The following is a 6969-nucleotide window of genomic DNA, read 5'->3' on the forward strand; positions in this document are numbered from 1 at the left end:
TCATTGCTAGTACTTAATCAGCCAATTATCAGTAACTCTCCCACATGAAAGCATAATATCTTGTAATATCTTGGCACCTCTCATGTTTTCTGAAAAACTTTTAAAGTAGTAGCATCTTCAAAACTAATTTCAGGATTGGCCAAACTCAATTAAGTTAAAGATTTTTTCCAATAGTTTTATCTGTATCACAAATACATAAAAATACTAACTTTTCAATACAGGTGTTATATGACCTGTGATGCAACATGTTTTTTTTTAACAATTTAATTGATAGAAAGACTAGCCTATAACAAATGATAGTTCTACTGAAGCAATAGTCTGTGAGCATACGCAGCACTCAGAAGGTAATAGGTACCATTTAAGCTACATTCACTGTAAATTGAGAGTGTGTTCCCATATTTCTGGACAACTTTAAGCAGGTAGTAAGTACCATTGTAGACACAAAATATTCTGTTAACTACAGGAAGGAGATATTGGAGATCCAGTCATCTGGTACTTGCCTAGGAGAGAGTTAACAGTGATTGAAAGACAGATGATAGAGTAGGGATTAGAAAGATAATTATTATAAAGCCAATAAGATGTAAAAACCACGGGAGTCAGTTTGTGGTTGAATGATACATGTGAGAGAGAGAATGAAAGCAGTAATAAATTGGAGAAGAGAAAGTCAGTTCCAGAAGAATAATAAGTCTATTTTAGATTAGCTGTAATACAACAGAAAGAGCACTTGCGCCCTTGGAGAAACGTTAGATGAGAGTTTTTAATTCTGGTGCAATTTGGATACTCTATTAGAAACATAAAATATTTTTGATTTAAGAAAACTAAATAGTATTACTTAATCTTGATATTATAAAATAACCACCATATCATTCTTTGTACCATATTGTCAAAGTCTTGAGATTGTTTACTTCAAAGCATACAGCTCAAGTGGTAATTTTTTTGAAGCATATTGGTTAACTTTTAACCAAAAAATGTTTCTAGGATAAGATAAGTCCTTTGACAAGCACCACAATGATTATCTGTTTCCTGCTAGTCACATTCACATAACTCATTTTAGTTTCAGATAGGAAGCTGTACTTCTTATAAGGGTATTTAATTATCCTCTCTCTCTTTTTGCCCTTCTTTCTCTAGTTTCCAGTACCTTAACACCCATAGTAATAATGAACAATGCAACATTCTGCCATTACTGTATAACTTAGCACACAACCACACAGACCATATTATGAAAACAATATTTTGGAATAAGATACAAGGTTCTATCCAAACAGGCAGAGTCTGTATATCTACACAAAAAGTGCCTTGCAAATTCTTGAAACATAGTTTCCTCTACAAAACATAAAAGCAGATCACACATGCCATGAAAAGTACTAAGTCAAATATTTTGACCTTTCTAAAATAATCTTTAATCTTCAGATATATCTCTTTATTGAGGGAGAAAACCATGCACAACTACTCTATCAATGTTCACATTAGAAGTATCATATTAATAATTTAATAAGTTGTTTGAAGCTGTGATAACATAATCATTATTCTGTACAAATAAATTGATTTATCAAAGAGAAATAATTTTTTACAGCAAAAAAATTTCCCTGAAAAGAATAGAGCAGATCATATAAAATTAAATATATACATGTATTTATGTATATATGTACATATACATTTCTGTTAGCACACTGTATTTTCTGTCATTTGTGTTGTGTTGGCTGTATGAATTTTGTTTTTTGAAAAATGAAACTAGGGTTTATGAATGCTGGAACTATAGTGATTGTTGTGGAACAGCTAAAAGTTTTTTGTTGTGAGTTATATGTTTATAATATAATTGTGATATAAATATACTAACTCAATTATAGAATGTGGCAAAATGACCTTACTTATAATGTTATTTATATACTGGCAATTTTGTTCTATGGACTTTTGTTTTGAATATGAATCCTGTAGAGTTGTTTAATATAACACATTCATACCTACCCTTGGGTTCTTCAACAATTTTATTCAGAATTAGAAGTAGGTGTGAATATCAAAAAGAAAAACAGTTATTTGTAATTATTCATCATCATAATCTCTCTAGAATTAATTTTTCTACAGAAGTGATATAAATTCCCTTGAATGATATATCAAAAAGGAGTGATTTCTGTGACACCGAGAAGTATCACCTTTTACTTTATTTTTATTTATTTATTTATTTATAAACAAAATTGACATTTTATTTAGGTTGAAATAAACTATACACAATTGATTTCCTTCACAAAAATAACAGCAATATTTCCATATTATTCCCAGGAAATCCACAAAACAATAATTCTTGTGGGTTTTCCAAGTTTTACTTATAAATCAAGATGAGGTAGTAGATAATAATCATGGAGCAAAGACAAGAAAGCAAAACAAATCAGTTGTCAATATCCATGGCCTCTGATCCTCTCTTGACCATGAAACAGAAGTTCAATATATAGTTGCTAAAAGCTTATGTAGGTTCAACAAAGGAATGTAAACAGCAACAACCAGTTATGGAACAATGGCAGACTTGTCCATTCAAACTATAACCTGTTTCTTTAAGTTCACTTGCTGAAAACAAAACCTACACTTAAAATCTACACTTTGGCAAGCTCACATTTTTCTGATAATTCTCTTAACTGTCCGGTACAGATTTTTAATAGTAATTCTTAGAACTCTTACCAGTCAAAGGTCAGTTGTGAGCTTTATTGTAACATTTTATAAAATGAATTCCTTCCTCCCACACATCTTCAAAATTCATTTCTTCAAGGAACTGGTAACTCAATACCCAAATATGACATCCATAGTGATAATGTTATGTCTAAAATGACTTAACTAAAAAAAACTCCAAAGAGCCAATAGCAGATTTCACACAGAAGTGTGATGTGACACTTCCAATGCTATCTTCTAGAACAGCTCAGGCTCCAAAGCATGAATTCAAACTGGAGCCACTTAACTAGGAGTATGAATGAACATACTCAATGGGACATCTGGTGGTCAAGATAGTCAGTGACTGGGTGGCCTACATACACCATAGCTTTTCTGTAAGATGCTTTCAAATGGAAGATAAACCCTATTTTAAAGTCTTAGGTATTTTCAATGGTTTCCGAATTATCTGTAGGAAGCTCTGACTTAGTTGTATAGAGTTTGATATATGTGTCCACCATTAAATCCAAATCATCGTGTTCTTCACACCCCTCTTCTGCACTGGGGTCCTGAATATTGCTGTTGTTTATTTCCTTATGTTTTTGTTCCTGTTCAGATGTTTCCTCAAGTTTTTTCTGTTTCAGAGTCCTGATTTCATCTTCACTCAATTCTTTTATCCGATTTCTGTGTCTATTATGTGGATTGTTCAAATGGCTGGTAAGATCAAATATTGTTGGTATTGCATTATCTCGAAGAACCATCCTATTAAGGACTAGTTCTACAGATCATAGAGGTCTCAAAGTGTTTGACACATAATCTATAATGTTTATTTAGTTGATCTGGTGTTTTATCTTCTAAGTCTGCTCTTCTACAATTGTCCACCCATTTCTGGCATCGGGCCAGGTCCCACAGGAACCTGAAGAAGGCCAGGTCTGAATGAGTGCTCTTGCAAGGGCAGTTGGGGGCCCGAGCAGATGTTCAACATCATGCCTGCAGCCCACCCACCGCCTGGCCCAGCCCTCCCCTCCCGGCCTCCTCAGGGCAGCTTGCCTGCCTGTCGGGGCTGGGGAGAGAGCCGGGCAGGCCGGCCGGCTCCTCAGGGCTGCATGCCTCACTTTTTCACTTTAGATGAAGAAACAATAAGTAATTTTATTAAAAAACTTCCAAAGCCTTCCTAAATAATATCATTCAATTTTAACCTATTATTAAGGCAAATACCATGTCCATTTTATTAAAAGTAGTAGGATTTATTATATTTGTGAAAAATAAATGTCAATGTTTAATTATGTAACTTTTTAGACCTGATGATGAGAGATACATCAAGAGAGTATCTACTACATAAAGAACCATCTCATCTCAGTGAGCTCCTAGACCTTAGAGCAGAATAACTAATAATAAGGTTACTTGTTGGATATATATAGTTAGAAGGGCTAAGCACTAGGATGCTTTAAAAAATGCATCTTAGAGAAAAGTCTTGAGCTTCTTGACATCCAGGCTGGCAGCTAAGCCAGGTGGCCCTGACACTGCCACTATGCCACAAAATGAATGTATTGAGTTACACCTTAAGGGCTATGGGTATCGTTTGGATTACCATGACAAGAAGAGAAAGAAAGAAGGTGGAGAGGCCCATGAACGTTACAGGAAAGCAAAAAAGATGATTGGTTTGAAGGCTAAGCTCTACCATAAACAGCACCATGCTGAGAAAATATAAATGAAAAAGACTACTAAGATGCATGAAAAGAGAAACACCAAGCGAAAGAATGATGAAAAGACTCCACAAGGAGCAATGCTTGACTATTTGCTGGACAGAGAGAGACAATCCCAAGCTAAAGTACTTTCCAATATAATTAAACAGAAACAAAGAGAAAGCAGGAAAATGGGAAGTTCCTCTGCCCAAAGTTCGTGCCCAGGGAGAAACAGAAGTATTAAAAGTTATTCGAACAGGAAAGAGAAAGAAGAAAGCATGGAAGAGGATGGTTACTAAAGTCTGCTTTGTTGGAGATGGCTTTACAGGAAAACCACCTAAATATGAAAGATTCATTAGACCAATGGGTTTACGTTTCAAAAAAGCCCATGTGACATATCCTGACCTGAAAGCCACTTTTTGCTTGTCAACACTAGGTGTAATGAAGAATCCTTCATCTCCACTCTATACTACTCTGGGTGTTATCACCAAAGGTACTGTCATTGAGGTGAACATCAGCGAGTTGGGCCTTGTCACACAGGGAGGCAAAGTTATTTGGGGAAAATATGCTCAGGTTACCAACAATCCTGAAAATGATGGATGCATCAATGCCGTCTTACGTTTGACAGCAGCTTATACAAGTAACTCCTTATACTCATGGAAGACTACATCTCAGTCAGGGATCCCACCAGTGACTACGGCCAAGCTGATATTTGCAGTCATCAAGAAAAAAATATAATACTGCACAAAACATTAAAGTAGCCTAGACCTAGTTTTCTTAAAAAGTTTTAAAAAATGCATCTTAGAACTTTCCATAGTTTGTAATGTAAAAATCATGTTCTCTGCCCTCTTATGGAAAAATAACTAATAAATATGTATCTTAAGCTCACTGAGCAGAACTTTTATAAACTTTGCTGAACCTTCATCTGGTTCATAAATGTTGATGGCTTAATTTATTGTTCCCTTGACCCATAAGTGGTGTCCATCATAGTCTCTACTTTCTCTATATTGAATGGAATTTGTTCTAGTAAGTATGGTTGTCCCAGATTTTTTCTGTATTTCATTAACTTGTATGACTGTCTATCACCTTTCACTCTTAAGTCTATATTTATCCTATGAGTTTTAGGTGTTTTTTCTATACTATAGGCACCAAATAGATGGATTTTCTTTCCTGATCCATCAAACGAGTTTGTGTCATTTTATAGGGGAAGTTAGCTCACTGACTTTCAGTGAGATTATTGACATAAAGGGCTGCTTTGGCATGTGTGTGTCTGTGTATAAGAGAAAGAGAGAGAGAAAGAGAGAGAGAGAGAAAGAGGAGAGAGATCCAGTTGTTTTTTCCAAGTCTATTATCATATTTTATAAACAGCCTTTCAGTAATTCTTGCAGAATTGAGTTAGTTGTCGCAAATACTATCAGCTTTTGTTTGAACAAACAAGATAGCTTTGCAGGGCAGTGGATTCTAGGCTAGCCCTGTTTTTAAGGTCATACTTTCATTATATTTTTCCACTCTTTCATGGCTTATAAGATGTCATGTGGGAGGTTTGTTGATATTCTCATTATGTTTTCCACATAATTGAGGGTATTCTTCTCCTTCCTACTTTAAGTAGTTAATCCTTGTCTTTTGATTTTACCATTTTGATTACTAAGTGTCTTGGGATTCTCTTGTTTGAATCTATTTTGTTTGGTACTCTTTGGGCCTCTTAAATCTGTCTGTGTAGAAGCCTCTCTCAATATTTCAGGAAAGTGTCAGTTATTACTTGTTCCACCAGCCATTCTTCCGTTTTACCGTTTTATGCTTTTTCTGGTATTCATAATATTTGGATATTATTTATACTGCTATTATGTATTACAAATGTCATGTTATTTTAAATCATTTACTTTTATTTTTTCACTTCATTATTGGTGATCGTTATTTCTTTATCTTCAATATCACTGATGCAGTCATCTGCATGTTGAATTCTGTTGTTATAACTTGTTATTCTTTTTTTAATTTTTAAAATATTTTACTTTTATTTTATGTTTCCTTTTTTCTCTTTATTATAAATCTTTATTTTTTTCTTTTTTTAAAAAATTTATTTATTTTTTAATTAGTGAGTCACCGTGAGGGTACAGTTACAGATTCACACATTTTCGTGCTTGTTTTTCCCTCATGCAATGTTTGAGAGCCCATCTTTCCACCAGTGTCCATTCTCCACCGCCGATGAACCCAGTATCCCTCCCACCCCCCAGTCCCATCCCCCCCACCCCACCCCGCCTCTGTGGCAAGTCATTCCAATTTGATATCTCTCTTTCCTTTTGGGTGTTGTGGTTTGCAATAGGGGTATTGAGTGGTCATCCTGTTCAGTCTCTAGTCTACTTTCAGCACGCATCTCATAACTTGCTATTCTATTCTTTTAACTCTTGTTCCATTTTTATGGATTCTTTATACCTTGAATTTATTCATATTTCAGTTGGTTTAATTTTAATTAAGCAATTGCTTTGCATCCATGACCATAGTATGGAGTATTGATTTGAGTTTCTCACTGATGAAATGTGAGGGATTATTTGACCTCAATGACTTCTCATGACTTCTATCCCTACTGCCAGAGAAAGTGAATTGTTGATTCATAGTTTTATACCATTACAAACAGAAAAAAATATTGAATTTA

At 34.6% G+C, this 6969-nt stretch overlaps 1 pseudogene; it reads left to right on the forward strand.

Annotated features, from left to right (window-relative positions):
- The first annotated feature begins 4165 nt into the window (after positions 1-4165).
- Positions 4166-5057, forward strand: LOC101536994 (ribosome biogenesis protein NSA2 homolog; annotated as a pseudogene).
- Positions 5058-6969: the final 1912 nt, after the last annotated feature.

The sequence above is a fragment of the Sorex araneus genome, chromosome 2 (genome assembly GCF_027595985.1).
Source record: "Sorex araneus isolate mSorAra2 chromosome 2, mSorAra2.pri, whole genome shotgun sequence".
NCBI lineage: Eukaryota > Metazoa > Chordata > Mammalia > Eulipotyphla > Soricidae > Sorex > Sorex araneus.